Raw genomic sequence first — 25923 nt, 5'->3', positions numbered from 1 at the left:
ATACTGTGTGTGCGTGCGTGTGTATTTGTGTGAGTTGATCCTGTTGTTACTGTCCTTTTATAACACAGTAAACAAGAAATATCCCTGCTGGTGTTGAATGCCAATGCTCAGTCTGTGCAGAAAAAGAGCAGAAAATCTTTCCATAAATGAGATGCTGGTAAATGTCCCACAGTATGATGAGGGATTTAAGGCTGATATGTCAGAAAGCAGCATGTAAGGACGCAAGAGCAGCTTAGTTTTCTCAATTCTCATCTCCATGAACCAACAGTCCTGTGGAGCCTTTCAAAAATAACAGATTCACTTGCTAACCCCATCCCTTAATCAGCGCGTCGAGGCCTGACCTCTTGTCTCTTGCGCAGTCTGGGTTGATCTCTGAACTGATTTCTTTTTTTTTTTTCAACCCAAGATTTAAGAAGATGTATCAACCTAATTACAGTCTGTTGTTAGTCAAACCAATATCTTAGAGGGATTCTAATCTGGGTTTAGAACACTTGATAGCACAGTCTGCCCTCCACAGAGTTACCAACAACCTTTCTTTTAGCAGCTGATGTGTGTGCTGCATTTCGATTATGTTAGACCTCAGTGCAGGCTTTGAAAATGAAACAGTTTTGTTAGATTAGCTTCACGGATAAACCGCAATGGTTACCAATGGAACATTTTCTATCATGATAGGCAACTCATCATAATCTTTTATGTATGAGGTGTGGGGTGCAGTCAATTAATCTGACAGTGATAGCAGATTTCACAAGTTAAGACAACCTCACTTGCTTGGTCAAGCAATATCCTTGGTCCAGGAAATTAAAATTTAATGGATTGCTGTGAAGTTTTTATACAGCTATTCCTGGTTCCCAGAGGATAAATTCAAATGATTGTGATGAACCCATGACTTTTCCTCCAGCGTTCCCATGAGATTAAAATTAGCAAATATTAGTGTGCAAAAATGCAAAACTAAGCTGGCAAAACTTTATATTTGCTCAGCATCAGAATGTTAGCACTGACATTGTGAATATGCTTCTATTAGCATTTAGCTTAAAGTACTACTGTAGCTTAGCACACTCTTACATGGCTGTCAGCGTGGCTGTAGATTTTTATTCTTGTTTTAATTTAGGTGGTAGGGCTTTAATAAGCTTTATTAATTGTGCTTTTTAGACCCTACATTACAAAGCTCACTATTGCCTACTGTAAGTTTCTCTTGTAATCAATTTTAGCACCAGGATGCTTTTACTCATTCCCTAGCATTGCAGACAGGTTCATATCAAGCATGCTTCCCTTAATTTACAGGAAATTAAAAGTGAAATCGCCAATAATGCTTCATTTAACTTGTACATGTAGGTGTACATGTAGAGAAAAGCTCATCTTCTGTCAGTAGCAGTACAGCAAAAAAAAAAAAGCCATGAAAAACACTTCTGGTCAATTTTTCTACCAGCAGCGGTGCTTATTTTGCGATGTAAGTTTAGACCAACCCTAATCAGCACTGAGCCACTGCACATTCACACTGAGAGACAGCAAGTGAGGTAACAAGTATGGCTCCCTGCTGGCTCCCTTTGGCAGTGCTGTGGATGAAACTGGGAAGGAGGGGACCCCAGGGCAGAGCAGGACACACTGGAGAGAGTACAACAGCTGACCTGGAAGTGCTTGGCTGTCTCCCAGGAGGAGCTGGAGGACACTGCTGTGGAGAAGGATGTCTGGGTCTCTCTGCTTATGCTGCCAATGCAATGCCATGCTAAACAAGCAGGTAGAAAATGGATGAGTAGAGGGATGGATAACTCTCTCGGGTTGCTGAGTCCAACAAAGGGACACTTATGTCTTTTATTGTGTGTTAAAGAAGAATTTTTTAATGTTTGTGTTTGATGTTTATTCACTTATTTCTTCTTTTGGACAAATGACCTAGCTTCAAGGATTCAAGGAACTTTATTGTCATACCAGCTCACATTCACATGTTTATGGTACGAAATTAGGACTCAGCTCCAGGGAGCAATAAGTAGAATATAAAAATATAAAAATACGAGATAAAAAAGTTGAATAAAATAGAAATATAAACAAAATAAAAAATAGTATTTTAAAAGAATATAAAACTAAACATTTAAATAAAGAAGCCGGTTTTAGCATATAGCAGTATAAATATGCATGTGCAAGTGTGTGCAAGCATGAGGTAGTCCAGGAAAGTAGTCCTTAATATTGCACTTGTGGTATTGCACTTGTAGGATAAAGTGTTTATGATGATGATGTACCAGGCAGTCCTCATTTGTTAAAATTGTAACAAAATATGTTGTTTGAGCACAAGGTCAAGTTGTTCAAATACACCAAATACAATCTCTTCATATTTTTGCACCTTATTAGATCAGGTGGTAAGAAAACCCCATAACCCACTTATTTTCTCATGAAGTTTAGAGGAGTAAGGTCTTAATTTAGACTGTAAACTCAGCTCTAGCAAAAGGCTTTTGTTGTATGGTATCCCTGTCCTTCCTCCCCAGCATTTGGAAGAAACACATTTCCTTTAAAATATATCAACAATCAGGTGCACCTGAAACTGTATGTGGACAGAAGTAAAGCATAATAAAGGTAAATGACATAATCCTCTTCATTAATGTTTCCATTGTCTTAGCTTTTTTATGTTACCCTTTCGGCAGTTCATGGGGAGTTTGGGATTGACAGCACGCTCGCTACAATGGGGCAGAAAGTCAAGTCTTAGAGAGGCTTAACAGCTCCGCAAAGACCTGGATGTTTGGGCTGGGAGGCAGAAGATCAATGGTGTAAAATAGGAGAGAATTAACAATGGTTGCAGAGCAAAGGGAGGACAGTCTACTTTGACCTGGTGTGTGTTGAGACGACAAGCCTACACCCTAACACCCTGATAATCGCTCCACTGGAGGGGGATAAGGCCAAACAAGAATGGCTGCGATAAAGTAAAGGCTCCCCTGTGTCGGAATAAAAGAATAGTTGCCAAGGAAAGGGCTGTGAAAGTTAACAACTTAAAGAAAACATTAAAAACCTCCTACGCTAAAAAGAAAATCTTGAGAAAATATTGCTAATGATGTCATGTTTTTAAGTTTCTTTCTATTTAAACTCTTGAAATAACTTTTTAATGGTTCTTCGCCCATCATGTCTCTCCATTTTCTGTTTCTCCTTGCTTTTCCTCTTTTTTCTGCCCCTTCATTAGATTAACATTGATATTCATTAACACCTGATCTAGACTGCGTGCCTGTGCATCGGTCCTGGCGTTGTGCCTTCATAGGAAATCAATGGTATTTTCCTTCATCCAGCTGGGAGGGCCCACGTCGCTTTGCATTCCACATGCAGTAGGAGCAGCAGTGATTAACAGGCTAGTAAAGACTTGTAGGGTGATTCTTAAGTAAAAACTGTGGACATTACGACTCAAGCATCTGTGGATGTTTGATGAGTAACCATATCTATGCAAATTGAAGAGAAATTTTAAGGTGAAAGATGAAGAACTGGATGGAGAAAGAAGGGAGGGATGAAGAGGGAGAGAGAGAGATTCATCATCTCTCTTCTCTTCCATTACCGATCAGGGGAGTGAAGGATGATGACGAGTTGGCCAATTTCCCCAAACTCCCAGTGGATGCCCTTGAAAGTGACAAATTGCCAGGTTAATTGTGTTGGGGTCATGGCCATTCGGAGGGAATGAGCCACTTTATTTGGAGCAAAAATCTATAAAGGGACTTCATTCCCAATCTGCACTCTCTGTTCAGATCTGGTGAGGGATTGCCTCAGTCCTCATGGGAAGGATCCTAAACCATTCCAAGTACGTACAGTAGATACAGTATATGACAGGGAGGCAAGCCTAGAAATCAAGTTAATTTTCTACAATTCAGGGCCATGACAACAGCATTTTCATGCCAGCCACCTGACAGGAAAGATGTATTTTATCTCTCAAAGTATCTACCCCAGAGATCAATTGCACTTCAATTTCTGTCTGATATAGATGAGGCTGGGGACATGTCCATTGGAGAGTTATTAAATTCATGGAACAGCACTCATTCCTAAATCCAGTCTCCTGCTTACTCCCTATCTTCTCTTCAGTCCACCTCTTAGCACCCCAATGCATTTTCAAATGTCTATTTCAGAAATGCTGAAAGGGAGGGCAGGCAAACAATTTGAAGTCACATCTTAGAACGTTCATCTCATCTTAGTGAGTACATGCAAAGTTGGGTTAGATCAGAGCTGACCCATGAAGGAGACAAGCGCTGGGACCTGTTGGGCTGGTGTGGAGCATTTGTTGGCATACTGTCAGAAGTAACTATGAGCAGAGATTGTTTTTCTGGGCAGAGGAAAGCAAGTCGGGGGTCTGTCTATCTGAACCAAAGGCAACTCCAGCCTCTCTGCCATGCTGAGATTAGAGAAGAAGAGGAGACTTTCATATAACTGTCTCTCCCTGTGGCAAGGCTATGGAGGGGCAGTGAGGAAAGGCCGACAGGCAGTCAAGCTGGCCGACTGGATGGGTGAGGAAGGCAAGGGACTTAAGGAAATAACATGGGAACTGGTGCAGAGGAAGAAAGAGAGAGTGAGCTCTCTTTTTTGTCTCTAACTGTACAAAAAGAGGCATGTATGGGGAAGTAGGCCCATCCTCTAGGACTCCTATAATAAGTTGTGGAGTGCTAACAGACCTCCTTCTCTGCTGCTGCCCATTCCCCGTCTGTCCTCTTTTTTTCCCCACCCTGTCTCCCTCTTGCTCATTCAGCTTCCCTCCACCTTCTTTCGATTTATCTAGCTCAGTTTCTATGGGAGCAGCCAGCCAGAGGAGCCTTGAAGTCGGAGAGAAGAAGGAAGCAAAGCCAGGTGTGCAGTGGGAACATGACGGGCCCCGAGGTTGGGCTGAGAGGTGAGGGACAGACACTGGAGTGTGTGACAAAAGGATGAGCTTCACTGCTAATGACTCCCACAGGGGAGACCAGCTGCTCAGTTCGCAAAGGCTTACACATGCACAGCTACCATGTAGGATCGACTCGGCGGTGTGATAGAGCGTGCACATGAAAAACACAAACTTTACAAGACTTGGACAGTAGGAAATGCAGGAGGGCACACACACACACACACACATACACAGACAAATGCCTCTTTAAACCCCCCTCCCCCTTCTAAATTTATCAAAATTTCTGGAAAATCCTCTGTCTGAGTTTGTGCTGTCCTCAATTTGCACTCTGCTGGCATGAGACATGATGGAGTGTTGCTTATGAATTCAGATGTTGCACATGCACTCCATCTTTTCAGTAGATTTTCTTTTGTTTTTTTTTTTTTTTTTGTTTGTTTGTTTGTCTGTTTTGTTTTGTTGTTTCAGGATGTTTCGGCACAATAAAGCATGATCAATAATGCATTGGACAGTCATCTGTGCGATAGTGGGAGATTTTTCAAATAAACCCCCCCCCCCCGACACTCAAGCAAAGACAAGCTCTACTGTATAGCAATGCATGTGAGCCCTCTAGTGTTAAGACATCTAGCTTCATGTACTAGGAGCAGGATAGAATAACTGCAGCAAATAGGAGCTCAATCCCATCCTTGTGAGCTGAAGGTTTTATGTTTTCTGTAATGTTACATACAAACTTGGCAAAACTGAATTTTCCATTATCCAGGATGAGATGATATTTTCCTGTATCAAAGTCCCTAGGCAAAAACACATATTTACTACCATTTGTATAGCATGCATAAAAGCACATTTAAAATGGCACAAAGTCTGTGATGTTCAATGTACAAATTACCATTCAGGTGACATTTGACCACAGATTTTCATGAGACGCAGAATTTCCTGTGCTTTAGAAGGCATGGAAACCCTTTAGGCCTGGACTCTATCTGGTGAATAATGTGATAATAAGTAGATGTGACATTTTAAAAGAGGCTTTAAAGTCCAAGCATTGATCAAATGCAGGGTGACAAGCATCATAGCTCAGTTAATGGCTTTCTCAATGAGACGTTCTAAAGGTTCGCTTATAGACTGTGGGTATGTCATGGCAAACTGCCATGGATTCCTCTCTGTCTGTATTTACATGTACAGCAAATATCCTTAATTTTGCTATTCATTGTCAGGTTAGCACAACAGTATATTAGCAATGGCCCAACACATTGTACATTAGTCACACCTCACCACAAAGGATCAAAACCATGCTTCAACAGTAAATTCCATGGCTTTCTCAGAAAACAGTTTACTCGATAATAGTGTGCTTATGAATGTAATTATTCAGTAAGGACACTTTTCTTTTAGAGGAGATGTGAACTATCATGTCAGTGTTACACTGTCCTTTTGGTTCCTTGTATTTGCAAGTCCATGCTCCATAGACAGCAACTGAGACAATCTACTGTACAGCAGGAGCTTTCTGACCATTTGCGGTTAACAACGTGTTCATTCACATTCTACACATTTTCACATTTGACACACATGCAGTGAGGGATTGTGAAGGATTTTCTATGCTTCGGGAGGCATAAGCATTTTGGAGAGTGAGGGACAACGATGCTGCCTGATACACAGGGCATGTAAACAAATGGTCTGTACCACATGTCTCTTGCTCAGCAGGTTTTGTTGTTGTTGTTTTTGTTATGGGGGTATGACGGCCATCAGTATTGGTGAGTAGACATAAAGAATTAAAAGTTAAAAGCTTTATACTAAGCTGTTAGCTGTAGTTAACATGCAACTATTAGTGGTATTGATCTTCTCATCTATCTCTTGTCAAGAAATAAATTCCCACAATGTAGACTATATATAATATACTATAACTGTTTCTTTATACATACATAGTAACTTGACTCAGTTAAAGATATTTGCATAATTAATCTTTTGGTCCCATTATTATATTTTTTTAGCAGGGTAAAAGGCTTGCATGCATGTTAAATGTTTGATAACCCATAACATCAGACAAATCACTTTTCTGTCTTATGATGTATTATTTATATCACATTTTAAAAATAAAACATGATAATGGTCCAAATTTGGTCTGTCAGATAATCTTTTTAAATGTAACTTGTTGCACACTGATGTCAAATAATATTAAAATCACAGTTCAAGTTATTCTACCATGTTTAATGCTAGAGTAAGTAGAACATTCTGAGTACAGCAGGGCCCTTTTTACGGGCTTGCATCCTTACAGTATCCTTGTTAATGTGCGAGTGTATTTGCACACGTGCATAAAAGTACTCTAGTCACTCAAGGGAAATCAGTCTTGCCTTGAACAGCAGCCTTTAGAGGAGTGAACCCACTCAAGACTGATCATTAATCATTGTGTGTGGGAGCATGCATATATAATACCTTCATGTGACAGTATGTGTTCGCATTTGCGTGAACTGAACTACAGTATGTGCTTTCTATTTTTTTTTTTTCTGCAGTCATTATAAATGATTTTAAAAACAGGGAGGTAATTGATGGATTGGACAAAAGGTCAGAATACAAGGGCATGCTGGGACTGTACTGGAAAAAAGACTGTTTCACCTCTGAATGTCTCTGCTGCTGACATACAAATCAATCAATGTAACTGAAAACTAAAAAAGCATGCATGAGGAATTTTGCTTTCCCACATAACATTAATGCGAAAGGTTTATTATATTTTAAGTTAATTTAATTATAAGAAGCATATCCTGCACTTGTTAAAATAATATTGAGTACATTATGATCAGTATATGTAAAATATACTGCATTTTTAGATCAATGGAAAGCTTGGAATACATACACCACCTTGAGGACGTACAAATAGAGCTCTAACAACATTTTTAAGATTCCTATTTATTGGGTGGACTTGGGTGGGTTGATTTTCTTTTCTTGTGTTTCAAGTTCCTAATTGGAGATGTTCTTTTTGTACCTCAGAGAATTTACCATTTTAACTGAATTGCTGTTGGCAACCAGCTAAAGAGTTGGCCAACTGACCAGAATTAGTGGCATATCCAGACCTCCTGCTCTGATTGGTTGGCTGGCAAATAAAACATTTTGTGTGCACTGCATGACAGCCTAATACGAGACAAAGAAGACAACAGACTGCATGAGGGAGAGCAGGTTGAAATGAGGGAAGAATGAGCTCTAACTGTGGAATCAACCATCTTTTGATACTCTGATTTTTTTAAAAGAGATGCCCCCCCCACCACCAAATGTGGAGTCTCTCATGCGGGCTTTGAAAATCAGTGAACTCCACCAGCGAGCTGACTGAGTTTGACTCTCAGCACAGTTTGTCTGGCCAACTGCCGTGCTGTGTGAGTGTTGTCCTAGAGCTGCTGTGGGCTTACACTGCCCACATCCCTCTCCATTGAGACTGGCCTCCTCTTTGCTTCTTTGGACCACGGTTGGCAACAGGACTGAGCACTCAGTAGATGTGGAGAGAGACATAACAGGCTGCAACTCCCTAACTCCCACCAGGAAAGTCACTCCAAGATTAATGAATGTTGCGATGTCTGCTGGCTACATGCTTGGCCATCAAAAAATTGGACCAGCAGACAGGAGATAACTTCAAGGGGTTGCAGCCTTTGTTGGAGTTTTTTGGTGTTTTTCAAGCTGTGTCTACAAAACCTTTTTTTGTTTCTCCCATATGGATTAATTTGATTTAAATAAAACATTAAAACCTATGTACGTTCTGTCTTCGGACACAAGATTTCAGCATGAACCTAACACAGGGTGGACAGGGTAATATGAACAGATGGAGAATGGCAGAATACAAGACTACCGCAGTTCAGAATTACTCTATTAATTCTTTTCCTACAGCCGTTTTGTAAGGTATGAATTTCTTTTTTTAAATCTTAGGCTTCTCATGAATACTGCCTCATTAGGTGTCTAGAAACATATTTCATTTTGTCAGGAAGGTAACCAGACAGACAAGTCTGTGGCAGGAAATGAAATAAATATGGAAGGAGTGGCCGGGTTGACATTTACTGTGATTAGGTTTTTTTTAGCGGTGAATGCATTTCTGTCATCCTCTGATTCACCATCGTTGTTTCATCTTCCTCCATTATCCCTCACGCTCTACTTTCTCCACTGCGTGTGGATGTGCATGACCTTTAACTTTCCTATACGAAATATCAAAATGTAAAAACAAAATAAAGGAAGCAAATTCATTGAAGAACACAGGTGCAGCACAAAATAGCACAGTTGGAGGGAAGAGTGGGGCTGGTGCCAGATGCCACTACTTATTGAAGGGGGAAAAAAAAGACAAGAGATGGGAAAACATTTTCTGCTCAAAATGTCAAAATGTCTATTGATATGATATGATATCAGCTGTGCGCTCTCAATACATTTTACTAAGTACAGATTCTTCATGAGTCTGCATTTGAGAAAATAGCAATCTGTCCCCTCCAACATACAGCAGAAAATATCTTAACATCAACCATGTTAACTGACCTGTCTCTGGTTGTTTCCTTTTTATTTCCTTTATTTTATCTGTTGGTTAATTTGTATGATAACTGTGGGACCAAGCCAGTCAGTATGTCCAGGCCTACACAGGTGGCAAGCAATTCATCACAGGTTAACAACAGAACTGAATAAATTACATGGGTGCCAGTTTTCCTGTTGATCAAAGCAAATAAGAAGAGAGTCTTGTAAAGTTTTTATTGTGAGAAAATATTGCCCCACCATGAAACACCAGCTTTTAGAATGGAGTTTTTTAACAGCATGAAAGATGGCTTGAAAGATGGCTGGAAGCGGAAGATATTCTAACACCATGAATTCATAAATATGAAGCTGACCTACCTTCTAATAATGACCCCTCTTAACAGCATAAAGTAACCAAGGAAGTGGAACTAAAAGCAAACTAATAAAAATAATAAAAATAACTAATAAACACAAACAGCTATCGAGACAATGGTTCTGCAGCACCACAGTGATGTAATTAATTTACTGTAATGTCACATTGGACAGACTACTGAAATAGCAAACTAAAGTAAAATCAGTAAAATTACTGAGAGTATTGAGAGGAGATAAAACGGCCGAGTGATAGTACCCCTGAAGGGAATCGTGATGCCAAGTCGGCGATTTAAGTGACGATGATGACACCATCCCACTTACTAGCAAACTGATCCAAATGTAGCTTTTCTTGCCCTTGCAGCACTAGCAGCCCAGGAAACTCAACAGAACAACTGCATGCATTGTAATCATCAATTGACACCACTCAACCAATCAAATCTGTGCATTTTGATAAGCACTGTGTCTCAAGTCAGTGAATGAGATAGTCAGAGAAAAGTCATTTCACATTAGGTCCTCCATAAAGAGAAAAGTAGGCAGCAAAAACACAGCTTTTAATCGAGCATGCACAGACTCTTTCATGTTTATTCTTTCCAAGGGAAGTCCAAAACCAGTATGTCTCTTAAATAACTAATGGTTACAGCTACAATTAAATGTGATATTCACAAAATGAAATGTAAACAATGTAATCACATAACTAGAACATAATAAAAAGCTTAAGAAAATACAGTAATCGATAATATAATAATAATGTAGAAGTCACTTCCAAATATTAGAACTAAGGTCAAGGCTTAAACTAATTGTGGATAGCCTACAGTATGTCTTTTATAGACAGTGAGTTCTCCCCCATTGGTCCACTCCAATGTCAGAATGAAGATCTGAATGCAAATACGCACCTACAGACTTCATTTGAATGTGTGTTATTGCATAATGCACATGAGTGCGCCCACTGCGCTCACATTAGTTTGTGGTGTGTCTACAGATTTGCAGCACACTACGACCGCTTTCTGTGAGCCTCCATTCACATCCAGTGTTCCCCTCCATCGAGGGTATAATGGTGCGATCCATGGGCTGATGATGTTGGTGCGATCCACAGGTCGGCCGGCCTGGCGCCAGAGCAGAACAGCCTCTCTCATGGCCCATTACAGTCTGCTTAATGACCACACTGATGACCCAAACTCCAGGGCAGGCTGTCCTCACTCTGCCTGTTTAAAATAACATTTCACTCTCCTTGCCAAGGTTCACTCTCCCTGGCAGCTACAAAATGGTGGCTTTAGTTTCTGGTTGACTTTGCATTGTCTAATTAGAAAAATAAAGCATTGTAGCAGATACTTTGCTCATTTGTTACTCTGCCCTCATAGAAACACTTTTTGGGTCTCGTTTCATTTTTCTTTTGCAAATAATCTAAATTTTAATTTTAACTTTTAACAGTGCAACATGTCATTTTTTTTTCTTTACCCTTATCACTTCTTATGCTGGAAAAATGAGTAAAGAACACTGAATATTAGAAAAATATTAATACAGTGTCGACCGGGTCAGTAAAGTATTCAGTACCTTTTATCTTATTTATGTGTTTTTTGTGTTGCTGCTATGTAAGAAATAAATACCACTGTGTACATTTGTACCCACAGAAATGCAGTATATTGAGTAACGTGTTAGTAATCAAGCATGTTCTACATTTGGCTGAAGTGGCAGGTAAAATGAGAGAGTGCTGGCTACTTAAAAGCACTATTTCTAATTCATTTACATATAAGTTAATGTATCAATAGTAGAAATCAATAGCCTAAACATTGTTCTAACAACAACATTTCAATGGGAAATGGTGATTGTTTTGAGGAGCCCGCTTCTGAGTTGACACTGTTGTTATTCTTGGGCAGAAAATGTCCTCAATCCACAGGCAGTCGTTTTCACAACCACACACACACGTCATTTCGACTGCTGCGACATTGTTTGGATGTTTCAGAGACATCAGTGTCATTCTGCATGCCTGCTTGCTGTGTGGGTGTGTGTGTGTGTGTGTGTGGATACAGGGTTATGGTGAATGCTCCCATCTCCTCACAGATGTGGCTTCACACAGTCAAGGCAGCAGATGAAGACACACAAATTTATGCATGCGTGATGTGTGATTGCATTGTACGTTCATACATGTATGTGCATTTCCAAATTTGGCATATATACACAGACAGATGGACGTGGACAACAATATCCTCTGAGCACAATCTTCATGTCTGTGCAGGCACTTGGATTCCAGACATGTTGAGAGCAGTGTGATATCCAGTAATTATATCCAGCCTGTGGGGATGAGTTAGCCACAAATAATGTTCACATGTTTTTTCACACCCAGTATCCGTCATGTTATGCTTCCTTGTGCCACATTTCAAAATCCAGTGTCTTAATTTGTGGTCATGGCCCATTAAACAAGTAAAGTATCCAGAGTATTAGAAAGGCTCCGTGCCATAATAAGTGATTTGCTCGACATTTAATTAGAATAATTTTAACAATGATCCCGTTTAGTTTACACAGACATGTCCTGTTTATAGCAAACTTTATAGCTTTTTATCATCTTTCTGAAGAAACAGTGTTAATTATTTGCCGAGTCTCCTCATCAAAGGTTGGATTTTTGGAGGATGCAACTGTTGAAGAATCCACAGATATGAATTTAACTTTTGCTCTCTCTTGGCCACTTTCAATTTCCCTCAGTCTTTATCTCCCTGTCCCTCACTCATTCATGGGCTGTTATGATATGCGGCCATGTTGGACGGTGACTGGAAATGACGGATGATCTCTCTGAATGAGTAATACAATCAGAGCCATGGGGCACTGAAGTGGGGGAAGAGGGAGCGAGAGTGAGGGAGAGAGGAATAGATCAGCCGGAGATATGGGACTGAATCTGGGTATCTTAATTTAGTGGGCCATAATTAAAAATCTGTTTGCCAGTTTTTACTCTCCCTGCTCTGCAGTCCCGCCTCCCCTTGACAATTAAAGATTTAATCACCATCTGCAAAAAGGGGCTGGGAAAGTATGTCTGACCCAAAACTCAAAATGCAAGATGATGCTGTTGAGGGACAGCATTCAGAGAACTTGGACACTGTTTATTTGCCAACCATTTTCATCCAACTATGAATTTGTTTACTGACATAATTACTGATATAATGAGCCACTGGAAGCAGACACTTGTGATGATATTTGATTTTTTTTGCATATCAATTTGGTTACTTGCCAAAACAAAAGAACCAGATTTGAGCTTTTGGTAAACAAGAAAATACAACAAAAAATGTCAGGAAATAACACCTGGGGTCATGAATAGCATTAGAAAAGAATGACATGATTCTAAATTTGAATTCTGCACAAGAACATTCACATCTGTCCAACAAACCAATCAGTACACAAGCTCAAACAACTAGAATCATAAATTTGCCTCTGTAGTGTGTGCTGGGAATACTGTGTTCCACATCCAGCTCCAAGCATTTATTTATTTATTTATTCATATATATGTATATTTTTTAATGCATCTGTAAACATGTAAACACAGCATTTCCAGTCTAAAGGTAACAGCCTTCTGAGTATTGATGCAGTTATCATGTCTTTGAACTTTAGCCTCCAAGTGTAAAGCGGGAGCTTTTTATTTGTGAAGTTTTGGGGAAAAAAAGAGGCACTTCTGTTAGTCAGACTGTTGCAATCTCATGTACTTGTTTCAATATGATCAACCTCCTACAGTGTGCGTTTTCTGGTGTTATTGAATCTTTCTTTCTGATCTTTTTCACTTTTGAGAGGAAACTGTTCTATTGGATAAACACATTCAAGATCACAGAGGAAATTATCCTAGTTGGTACATATACTAAATTTAATGAAATCTAATGTTATTCCTAATGATCCCTCTCATTCATTGCTGGTGAATGACTGCTTAGGAACCCTTTAGAGGATAAAAAAAAAAAGTGATAAATATTGCAAAGTGAAGTCTTTAAAGTCAAAGATATGTTATTCATGTTTAAAGTAGCTAGTAGTGTGATTTTAGAAAGAAGAGTTTGGAGAATTTGGGACTCATAGTTTCTTTTGCAGGGCTCTACGAGGAAAACTTTATTGATTTAGCAGAAAAGGGCCAACGTTTACCCTGATTGAATTGATCCCTTTATCCACCTTTATAAAACAAAGATCGGTTCAGAAATAGGTTTTATTTTCAAAGATAGCCAGTGGATTTGCTATTGATCTGGGTTTTAATACTTATTGTTTCACCTGTGTTTTCTATCTTTTTTTGCATGTCTCTGCTGTGTTTTGGTGTTTCAGCAGTGGACCGATCTTTAGCTGCACTGGTGACATGACTCATCACTTGGTCAAACTGAAATATCTCAACAACTATTGGATGGATTGTCATAAAATGTTGACACTCACAGTTCACTGAACAGAAATTCTAAAAACTTTGATGATTCTGTAACATGTTTTTCACGATGACCATGCTGACAGATTTAGCCAAAAGCAGTGCCATGCTTAAGTACAGCCTCAAAGAGGCACTATATCACATCTGTCTCTTTTTTATATAACATTATTGTTTTTGCCATTACAGGATTCTGAGGCATCTCGGACATTTTTTGAATGCATTTTCTAATTTTCTGTTTTCTACAACATATATGTAACATGAAAAACTGTGCAACCAAGCATGCAGCGGGTCTTTATCTGCCAGCATTTCCAGGCGTTCTTCATATGTTGTAATGTAAAACAGTCAGAACAAGGTCATGTTTGACCAATGTGCTGGCAGGGGGCCGTCAGCAATGTTTAAATGCACTGAATATGGCCCTCTTCAAAATATGGACACAAATTAAGACAGACTTGGCAATGTCAGAAAATAAGTCACATTTGCTCACATGTTTATGAGGCTGGTGGAAACAATGAAGGAAATAATGACGCAAATAACAGAAGGTGTGTATGTTATGAAGACAACTGAAGAAATCAAAAGGTACATTCAATATTTCTTCAGACCTCTTAGTTTTGTTCTAGGACAAACTAAATCCCTCTGTACAAAATGACTTTATCCCAGACTTACCATAGTCTGTAATTAAGTCACAAAGTAGAACTGTCTGGAGTTATCTGTAGGGAAAAGGTGGGCAGGGAAATTTTGAGACAGTGACATATCATGAATTACAACTCAGTCCGTTTCCTTGCCAACTTTTATCAGGTTCAGGGACCTGCACTAAAGGGGAGCTTTAGTTTCGTGTATCAGGCCAGTGCTTAATGGAATTGATGGCTCTGTATCAACTTTGGTCCGACAGGGTGAGGGAGGGAGGGAGGGGGGACTGGAGTTGGTTGGACTCAGAGGAGCTGTGCCAAAAAACCCGAAAGTCTCCTCAGCCGCTTTGGCTGAAGTTGCTGATATCACTTTTGGAGTTAAGTAACTAAATTATGTAGTTTATTACTGCTAGATCATTTTACTGTAAAATTACTGGTTTGTTTCCAACAAGTTAGATATCAACACAATTGCCAGAATAAATGTTGGGATGTACCTTTCTGATTAATGTTGTGACAAACCCCAAACAACACCACCCTCCTCATGCCCCCCCATCACTCTCTCCTGACGACCCATTAAAATTACAGGGTTTTGTCAGTTGAAAGAGGAGTCAAACAGTTGGCAGCTGCCTCATCTTGATTCGTACACATTTCACATATCCATGGTTTTTCAAAAAAATGTACAATGTCAGCATTTTATTCTGGTGACTAGACTGTTGATGTTGGAATATAGTTTGGGATGGAATTGTCGCCATGTTTGATTAGTGGCCATAACAGCCACAGAGAGAAGAGAAGTGAAGAAAAGAGATGATGAAGTGACTGTAGGTGTGGGGAAAGAAAATAAAAAGAGACAGAGAGAAGGTGTACAAGTTCAGAAGGTAACTTGTCAGCCATGGTGACCTGCTGACTTCTCTTGCAATGAGCTAACAAGCCAGCATCACTTTTAGCCCAGTGCCCAGAGCAGGAAGAGAGTCGGATCGAGTAAGGAGAGACAAATTATATCCCCAGTCCAGACGCAGAAAGAGATCCTTCTGATGCCTTGCATAAAATTCTCATAAATGTTTGATTTTGTTTACTGGGCAACATAGTATGAAAAACAAGTCTCATCACACTGTGTAAGCCTTGCCTCTGCTGAGAGCCTCAGGATCGGCTTCCAGAAGCACACTGTCGACAAGAAGAATGGGAAGCATTCAGGAAATACAATGAAGAATGATGGTAAAGAGGTTTTGCTTGAAGAACATGCCTTTTCTAAATGTGTTAAAGGCAGTATGAATGTGAAAGTAAGGTAATTACATTCATGGAACAAACTGCTGAGACTGCGGACGCGGAGGTTTATGTTTTTTGCCCCAACAGAATACCTTGCTCTAGGTAGTCTGGAGTTAGGTATTATAGTCTATTTTTTCCCTTCCTTTAATTACACTTTCTTCTGCTTAAACAAGATAAAAGTCTTTGCTCTGGGCAATCAAAATCCTGCCAGCCGACTTAAAAGACACATTATAAAGTATGTGTCACCAAATTCAGACCACAGAGGTCTGACCCAGGGCATGGATTGGCTCTACAAAACTCAAAAAGTGCTGAGCAGTTCTGGAATTTTCCAAGGCAAAAATATATTTAACATAAAAATGGATCAGTTTTACAGCAGAGATTAAATATTTTGCCGTGTCTGGAGGGTGGTTCATTGTTATAGTTGACCTAATCTTCACTGTGTTTTCCCTCATCCACGCCAGCAAACTACAAAGTGCATAGAACTCAAACAATGCAAGTGACTTGAAAACCTACTTTGTTGTCTGTCTGCAGTTTCTATTAAAGACCAAGCTTCCCAGCAGCTGGACACTGGGGGTGCAAAGTTCAATACAGTTCGGTACAGCATTGTTTCTGATTCCCTTATTATCAAAAATACAGTAAACTTGCACTTGCCCACCCAGTGGTTCAGTTCCCCCTTAAGAGCACTGCTTCTGGCAGGGTGGTGCAGGTCTATAGTGACTCTAAACCGGAAAACAGTGCAATTAATTTCATAAATAAAATTAACTGGTAAGGTCAAATGCACACACAATTGAAACAGAACCACACAGATGTATACACATTATTGTTATGTCGACAAGTTGGCACAACATTAAGTGTTACTCTTTAATATCTAATAACCCTGCATAATTGCCTTCCTCTAAAAATTAAACGCTTGCTACAGCAACACCATAAAACACCTTAAGTTATTCCACTTGTCACCGTAACAGCTGGTTTGATTGTGACACTGTTTATTGTGTTCTAATTAGATTGCAGTGTTTATTTGTAAGTCTTTGAATACAACCTGTTGTATTGAGTGATGATCGTGAACACATTTTGCAATCAGAAAACTCATTCATGTGACATTCTTTCAAACTGACCTTCAACCCAGACTGAGTTTCTGCCGAAGCTCTCTCCTCTCGGGTCAGCACTCACCATGTCCATTTGTCTTACCTCTTTAAGGAGCACCCTTGTTAGCAATGTAGTGGCCTCCTGCTTGATTTTCTTCTGCCTCAGGCTCAGTTAATCAGAATTGTTTCCCTGTACCAGACTTGGGAAAACACCTTAAAAATTAAACAATGTTATGTGCATACACTTGTAGGGTGGTGCTTGCAGAGTAGACAGCCATTTATTTTTAATAACAATGTCAGCTGAGTTTTGTAGATGCCTTAATACTTGTCGGTTCACCTTACTGCTTCTGGTGAAGTGGACAAACTTAGCCAGATCTGGGTGGCCAAAAATGTGACAGAGGTTAAAAGATTCAGGCTGGCAGCAGTGTTCATCTGCAATCGAGAGGCCCTGATCTGCAGCCTTTCAGATACACAGTATTTAAAATTGTTCTGTATTCATTCTTTATTCTCTATCTATCCCCTTAAGGGACAAGTCACAGGTAACAGACTGAATAGTACAGGGATAATCTTATATGCCACAGCTGTTGCAGACAAAAGCACGTATGGTACTGTCATATAACATCAGTGATACAACTGTCAGAGCAGAGCTTGCTAGGATTAGCTACATTTCACAACCTGCCATGTACTAAAAGTAACAAGTAAGGAACAAGTCAGGCCATGTCATTCTGATCTTGTTCCCACATGTTACATTCGTGATGTCACACACATTACTGAGTCATGGCCACAGTTGTGTTCCTATACATGAATTTTTCATAGTTACGCATTATTTTTTTAAACAGGGCCACCAAGAATGAGGTAACAGTCAACTGAAAAATAGGAAAATTAATAACAATGAGTTTCTGAGCGGTAATTAAAACAATAGCTGTCCATCTGTACGTTCCAAATAAGTCAATGCAGTATGAAAAATTAAACACAAGCATTTTAAGCTGAGCCAAGCAAGGATGTTCATAACAAGCCATTAAGCTTCAGATTCTGCTGAACATTGCTAATAGGTTCATACAGACCACAGGGTCCAGCTTGCTGTGAATGTGTGCATTGCAGTACTTCAATGGCATCAGCTAACTACTTGCTTATAACAGAATCAAATAAAAATAAACCAACTAAAATTATCATTATCATTATTATTATTATTATTATTTCTTTACAGGGTATGCCAAGTGTCGTGTCAAGCAGCACCACTACATCATGAAGAGATGGATACTGTCAAGGCTCTCCCCTCACATCTCAATCCTCATGGAGTCCAAGTGAAAGAGGTGACCAAGCAGTATTGAGGCAATGCAGTCAAAAAGATAACTTCTCAAATGGACAAGAATTGCTTTTGTTTGGGAGCCCCGAGGCATGGCAGCTAGGTCTGAGTTGAATATGTCAGAACTCAGATTCCACTGAAACTGAGATTTGCATGTGCAGTGAAGATAAAACAAACAAACACACACACACACACACGCAGCCCTGTGTGGACAACACACAGAGACTCTGTGTCTCTCGTGACTCTAAATGGTACTTGCCATTAATGGTGTCCTAAATTATGTTTTAATTAACAATGATACTCTAATTTTTATTACTCTGCATGCTTAAATGATCTCAATACCTGTGCAATATCCATCTTTTTTGTTTTTAGGGTGGATTTACACCATCTGTCCAGGAACCACAGGTGAGAAATAGCTTCTTGGCACATATACAGCAATGTTTATTAATGTCTACTGTCCCTAGTAAATAAACCAATAAATAAATGACTGTGTGGCACATGTGCATTGGCACGCTTAGCACTCTAACATGCTAAGTTAAAATAGTGAACATGGTAAGAAGATTGGAATACTTCAATTTTGACACTGCTTCTGTTTATTTGTAATTTGAGGTGAACATTACATGGATTCTAAATTTGGGCAAACTTGACTGTGGGATTTTTCTAGGTTGTCTTTTAAAGTACTTCACAGTAACATTTTGACTTGTTATCTCTATATTAGTCTTCAACAGGAGACATTTCCTTTCCTCCTCTTCCTTTTGCTTGCAGGCTCAAATGGAAAAAACTGGCCAAACTTCAATGTAGTGGGCGTCCCGTCACACAACACAACTTGGAGAGAGGGTCTGATCAGCTTTCACACCAGGAACCCTGCTACACTGCAGGGTTAGTGCTGCCATCTTAGAGCAGAGATGTGTTGCCAAGGCCTGGGTTGGCAGATAGAGTGCTGCCCTGAGTATATAGAGTTGTTGCTGTGTTGTTGGGGTTTTTTTGGGGTTTTTTTTTTCTTCTCTTGACTCCCATCTCATTTCTTGTTTCAGGCAAACACTGGAACTTGACAGCATGGGTGCATGAACCTGCAAATGATATCTACAGGGGCTTGGACTGAAATATTGTCAGTCAGTGTAAGTGAGCAGGAGTGTATGGGAGGTTGTGTGTGTGTCTGTACATATGTCCTCATCTCTGTGATTGAGTATTTCTCTCTCTCTCTCTCTCTCTCTCTTTCACACACACACACACACACACACACACACACATATATATATATATATATATATATATATAGTCTGAAGCCAGAGAAGTAAGGCAAGAGAAAAGAAAGGGAAAGGCACAGCATGGACATCCTGACCTGCCATGAACTCTTGCCTCTTGTTGGACTTTCATTTCATGGTTAAATGAGGAGTTAATGGCTGGTCTTACATGGTTGTAGCTTCAGTGTCTCTGACTTGATCCTCCATTAGTCCCTGTGGCTTAAAAAAAAAAAAAAAAAAGCCCAAACAACAGTATTTTTGTGTAAAGTCACTATAAACTGATAACTAAGATCCCTTTTACACCAAAATAAACTTTGCATTCAAAATGACTTTGCCAGTATGCAATGCCATAACCAATATGCCCCTCCTTTATACATTTGGCATCCTCAATGCTTTGTAAACGTCAGCAATGTTTAATCTAGCTCAAAGTTTATGACCTTTATAGATTACTTTTAATTGTAATAGTAGAGATCATAGAAAAAAAACTTGTATTGCTATTTTAAAAAAGGAAATACAGTAAACAAGTATACAAAACTAATGTAAAAGAACATGTTGAAAGCAAGGGGAGCCTTAGAGATATAAAGAAAAAAAATACATGACTCAAAATATAAGCTCCAGAAACATGATCTTTGAAGTACAATGAATAATTTATCCATTTTGCCATCAGGTTTGTAGATTTTACAGGTCTGCATGGGCATAAAAGTGAGACATGAACCCAGTCTGTTCCTACTCCTTCAAAGGAATAGTTTGACATTTTATAAAATATGCCTATACACTAAGTGGCAGAGAGTTTAATGAGAAGAACCACTCTCATATCAGTCTGCATAATGCAAAACTGCAGCCAACATCAGGTTAGTTTAGCTTATCAAAAAGCCTGGAAAACTGTTTTTTTTTTTTTTTTTACAGCTGACACCAATAGCTGGTAATCACATGCTTCTTATAGCATATATCTATCTATCTATATATGTAGTTAGATAAATATATATATGTATATAGAATAATTGTGGTAAAACTCCCTGACTTTTCCCCTCATCTCTGAACCCTTGTGGAACACATGCTGCAAACTGCAATCATGCTGTCTTCCTCTGAAACCGCCCACACTGGTAATGTGTTTGGCTTTCTAGTCTACACTGTGTGCCTTTACGAAGATGCAGCAATTTGATGTCATGAGCGCAACAACAGAGTACTGCATTTTCATGTTCTTCTTCCTGTTGTTCTTGTTGTTCTTGTTCTTCTCATGCTGTCAATGTGAAAATATGTAAATACCATAGATGTAATATTATATATAGTTTGTCTGAGCTTCTTATTCTTTCTTTCTGGATTTCTAGAATAGGATGTCCCCTATGGTTTGTAAATATTAGTTTGTAGTAGTTTGATCTCCTGCCTTCGCAGATTTTTCCATTTTTTTTCTTCAGATATAGGACAGCACAGTGGTGCAGTGGTTAGCAGGGTTAGCAGTGCCACCTCACAGCATTGGCTACTCTATATCGCCCCTAGATGTGAGTGTTTGATTGTCTGTCTTTGCATGTCAGCCCTGCAACTGACTGGCAACCAGTCCAGGTGGCACCCCAGCTCTCGCTTGTCGTCAGCTGGGATAGCACCTCCCCCAACCCTATCAGATAAGCAGTATAGAAAATGGATGGATCTCTAGTTACCTTTTATATGGACTTTTTATGTAAATCTATGCATGTTTGCATCATCAATGGACAAAAATTGTATGACATCATCTAGCTTTTAACAACTTTTGGAACTAGTGCTGGCTACTTTCACTGGGAAAGAAATTGCATAAGTAAGTGCTGATGAGAGTTCAAGGTAACAAATAGATCTGAACCCAACCTGAAGCCTGACAAATGGTTTGGACATGTCAGGTTGCAGGAATCTATGTGCTGCCATTTGCACAAATCCAATTAATAAATTTAGGCCACTTTCATCACATTTTTCTTCCTTTATACACCCACCACTGGTAAAGGAAATACTGAGTAAGCACTTTGAGCCCCCCTACTGTGACTCATCTGATCACTCACCACATAATGTAGAAGCCTAAAAGATTTATTTATTTTTATTATAATTGTTGTTGTTGCTTAGGCTGAGGGTTTGGCATGTCAGTGAGCTGTGAGATCGCAGTGAGAATATAGCTTTGAGGATGCATCACGGATACATCTAGAAATTAAATTGTAGAGTTTTGTGTGTGGAAAGCACAAATATAGTAGCAAAGAAAAAAAGGAAGACAATGTGATAAGGGCATGGACACAGGCAATGAAAGCCAGGGGCAAGAAAAAGGTTAATATGACAAATAATTGGAGAGACGTACAGCCACGGGCGGTGATATTAAATTGAATCAGTGGTGGATGTGAAGACTGAGGGTTAGATTAAAGGTAGCATGAGGTGTTTCAAATTGGTTGCCAAATATCCAGTGCTGAATTGAAGAGGACAGTAGGTATCTGGACTAAATAATTTCAACAAGGACTCTGGGATCTATTGTACTGAGACTTCTATTTCTTTCCCAGCGCGAGAAGAGCGGTCCAGTGTATGAGAGGACAGGATCCTGAATTAGATATGGAGAATTAATATTTGATGGCACCACAGTCGCACACATACGGTATTAAACACACACATTCACACTCACTCACACTCACATGCGAGCATACAGTATCTGAAGTATAAAGGATGTGCATCCTAAAGGTCAAGACAGAGTTAAGGTTTTCTTCTTGTCAGTTGCTTATGGTCAAATTACATACTGAGTTTCTCAGAGAGAGAGAGGATTCAATATTCAGCTTACTGCACTGTAGAATGAATCTTCCACTCTCAAATAAATGATGCAACAACTGCGAAATAGTCCCTCTGCATGATGACAAATGATAAAGAGACTCAGATATAAAATCTATTTGTACATTTAAAAATGCCAGTAAATTACAATAGAATGCAGGAAATTAAATAAGTATGTGAAAAGGTCAAATATGTTTTAAGTGAGGAGCCTCAGTACAGACCATTCCTGCATATGACGAATGCCACACCAAGGCCTCAGATTTATCTGTCAAACATGTCATAAATCCAGCGAGCGTTTGGAGTGGGTGTGATTTAGTTGGCCAAGGTTTACCCAGCTCTGCATATAATAACTTGTCTTAAAGAGTTTTAAGTAGACTGAAGAAATCCAGAGAGAGAAGCCCATGTCTCTCATCTTTGTCATCTCATCCGGGACGAGGTGTGTGACTGATTGCGCAGACTTGATCGACTACTTTGCATGACGTACAATCAGATAAAATGGCCATCACTTGGGCTCTATCATGCCATAAATCACCACTGAGATATGGTGGAATATGTATTCACTTTCTCCATAAATCACGGTTATCCCTCATCTAAGAGTCAATTATCTAACGTGCAACAAATGGCTCAGCAATAACCTTGAAGATAGGGGATACATGCAGGGAGACCGGCTTGTGGGTTGTTGAATGTTGTCTATTTTCTAACCGCTGACACAACACTGCATTACTTAAAAGCTGATTGCAAATGGATTTGCACATATTTGAAAACAATTTGGAAAAAAATTTATGATATGACCACTCAGATTCTGATGGTCTGACTGCATGTTTGCACGCGTGAGAAATTCAGTTTTGATGAGTAAATTGATGCAATTTTGTTCTTAAGCTCTTGCAATGGTGGCAAAGTGTTTTATTTTCCCAGTAGGGACTTTGTGAAGGAACAACTTACATTACATAAAGGCATTCAGTGATCAGAAGGCACCCTTGGACGTTGTACTGCTGATCCTTACTTCAAAGACAAACACATTTTCTTTTGTAAAACAGCCTCATCTCTTGTTAGAGCAGCACAGAAAGACAAGATGTATCACAGCATACATTCTATTTCTATGCCTTGGTGATCCTTATAATTGCAAACATATGAAAGGATTCACAGGAAAAGAGATTGTCTTTGTTCTGTTACACCACATTTGTTTCATTTGAACTTCACAGCTTATGTGTATTCCAAGTCCACTGACAGTCCCTGGCAATTATTGGGTGCTTTAGGCTTTCCAGGGTATACAGACTGTTCACCAACAACTTTGTGCTCATAATAAATGACTTGTATATACAACTCAGGCTGAGGTGATGCAGCTAATAGCAGTTTACGTGAACATGGTTTGCTCATTCTTGAAACTGTGGCAGATGATTGGTGAGATTTAACAACAAAGTCTACCTCAGGTCACTGGAACATTTTGGAGTGTGTTACCTCAAAAAGCTTCTTTTTCTCTCTAAGACCTAATGATTTAGAAGACTATAATCTTCCTTATAGTGCACCGAATTTCTGTGTTTCATTTTATTTTCTTTAATTCCCTCTTTTTCTTCTGTTCTCCTCTCTGGGTCCCTGAGTCCATTTCCACATTTCTTTCCCTGTTCCAATACTTTTGGTAAATGGACATGTTAACAGGAAAGTCTCAGCTCGCTCCAAAATAGGTTTACTCTCCAGACAAAGCCTCACTGTCTTTCCCTGGGTGCTGACCCCATCTATATAGCATTTTTCAACAAAATGCAACACAAAGTGTTTTACATAATACATAAAAACCTCAAGACAAGATATATAAATGAAACACAAGGCAACAAAATACGATGTAATATGATATAAACAACATACATAAATGCAGTTTGAAATGTACTCTTAATGTGATAATATACTGATATTACAATTGTCTTAATGTAGATGTTTAAACTCCATTAATACACTAAGGTTTCTGACCTGGTTTGTGGTTTTTAACCTCAGCAACTGTCTCTGAGAATTCACCTGTAGATCCAAAGCTGTTGAAAAACAGCCTTTTTCTGAGGTTTCACTTAAAAAAGAGAGTTTGAAATTGTTCATTAGCGAGTTGTCTAGATTGTTCTTTTTAAAAGTATGGTTTAATAACTGCAGCTTTAAGGTCCTGTGGGAAATAACCTGAGAAAAGTGTTGACTATTTGGAGAATATCTGATGCCTTGCAGTTAAAACATTTTTGAAAAAGCCCGCAGACTTGTCAAGGCAGCAGGAGGAGGATTTGAAATGCTGCCCAATTCCCTGCTTATATGGTTGATGGGATCAAATTGTATCATGCTAATTGAGTTGGTTTTAAGTGCCTACAAGGACAAGATCAGGCACCAGATATGGAGGAACAGGGAGCTTGTCTAATTTTCTGAATTTCATCAGTGAAGAATGAGGCAAATGTTATTTTTTGGTGAGTTGAAGTTCAGGGGCTCTTGACACTGAGGGGTCTGTCAGCCTGTCGGCAGTAAATAAATAAAACATGTGTACTGTTTTTGCTTTTGGCAATGATATCAGAGAAACAGGACTGCCTTGCATTTCTCAGTTCTAAATTATAAATACTAAGTCTCTCTTTATAGATGTCATAATGAACCTGGAGATTTGTTCGGCACCTGTGTCGAGCTTTTCCACGCTCCTTTATGAATTTTTAACCAGCATGGCATTTCTCCATGGCTCTATGTCCCTTCTTGCTCTCTAGATTATGTTTTTCTTTGTTTTATGTCCTTGTCACATGGAACTCCTTTTTCTGAATGAGTGAATAATTCATTGGTGTTTTCAGCGACAGACCAGTTTATGATTACCTTTGAACATCAGTTCTGAGATGGGCTCGGTTACTTGTTGAGTGAGTCAATCATCTGGAATACAACACAGTTACTCCCGTGCTGCTGTCCTGTGGTTTGTCTACATAAATATTAAAATCACCAACTAAATCCACAAGTTAAAAAACTGGTCTTCCAGTTTGTCCAGCTAGTAAAACATTTCAGTGAAACCTTCCTTCAATACTTCTTCTCCCCTTTGTTTCACAAGTACTCCTCTTGATACTCCCATGTCCAAACTTACCAGCAGCCATCTCCACTTCTCTGTCAGGGATATTTATTAATGGTTCAGTTTTCTCATTGTAATGAAAGGGTTTACTGGGTATGGTTTGTGTTCTTACCCCACTTGGACTGTCTGCTGGATGTCCAGAATTGAAGTTGGCTGAATTGAATGCATAAATTTTGCCCTCTGTGACAGTGCAGTCTTGCACTTAACTTAGGTTTAGCAACCAGATTATCCCAGCATGTAGGAATTCCTTTCATAGCACATGACTTCACAAATTAAATTTCTGTGAGACTTGGGAAAGTTAACTTTCCATTTAAATCTTGTTGAGTTGAGTTCTGATGAGTTAGATCACTTGGAGAAGACATTGGCAGAATGTTGTTAGGAGGACCTCTCAAGTATATGCTTGTTTGGAGTACAAGAACCTTCTGTAACAATTTATGATGGTTTGTGCACCGATTCTGATGGGCAAAGATGCGCAGTGCAGTCCAAGGCACAACTTTGTCAGTGTTTCACTAAATTACTGTTGATATTTGTGA

At 39.3% G+C, this 25923-nt stretch overlaps 1 long non-coding RNA gene across 1 annotated transcript; it reads left to right on the top strand.

Moving 5' to 3' along the window:
- Nucleotides 1–4573: 4573 nt before the first annotated feature.
- On the top strand, nucleotides 4574–18722 carry LOC124074811. Its single transcript, XR_006845920.1, has 3 exons — nucleotides 4574–4840; nucleotides 18218–18323; nucleotides 18689–18722. It is a non-coding gene; the product is annotated as an uncharacterized LOC124074811 (long non-coding RNA).
- The last annotated feature ends 7201 nt before the right edge of the window (nucleotides 18723–25923 follow it).

Source organism: Scatophagus argus, chromosome 17 (assembly GCF_020382885.2).
Source record: "Scatophagus argus isolate fScaArg1 chromosome 17, fScaArg1.pri, whole genome shotgun sequence".
Taxonomy (NCBI): domain Eukaryota; kingdom Metazoa; phylum Chordata; class Actinopteri; family Scatophagidae; genus Scatophagus; species Scatophagus argus.
This window is presented reverse-complemented; position numbering and strand designations above follow the sequence as displayed.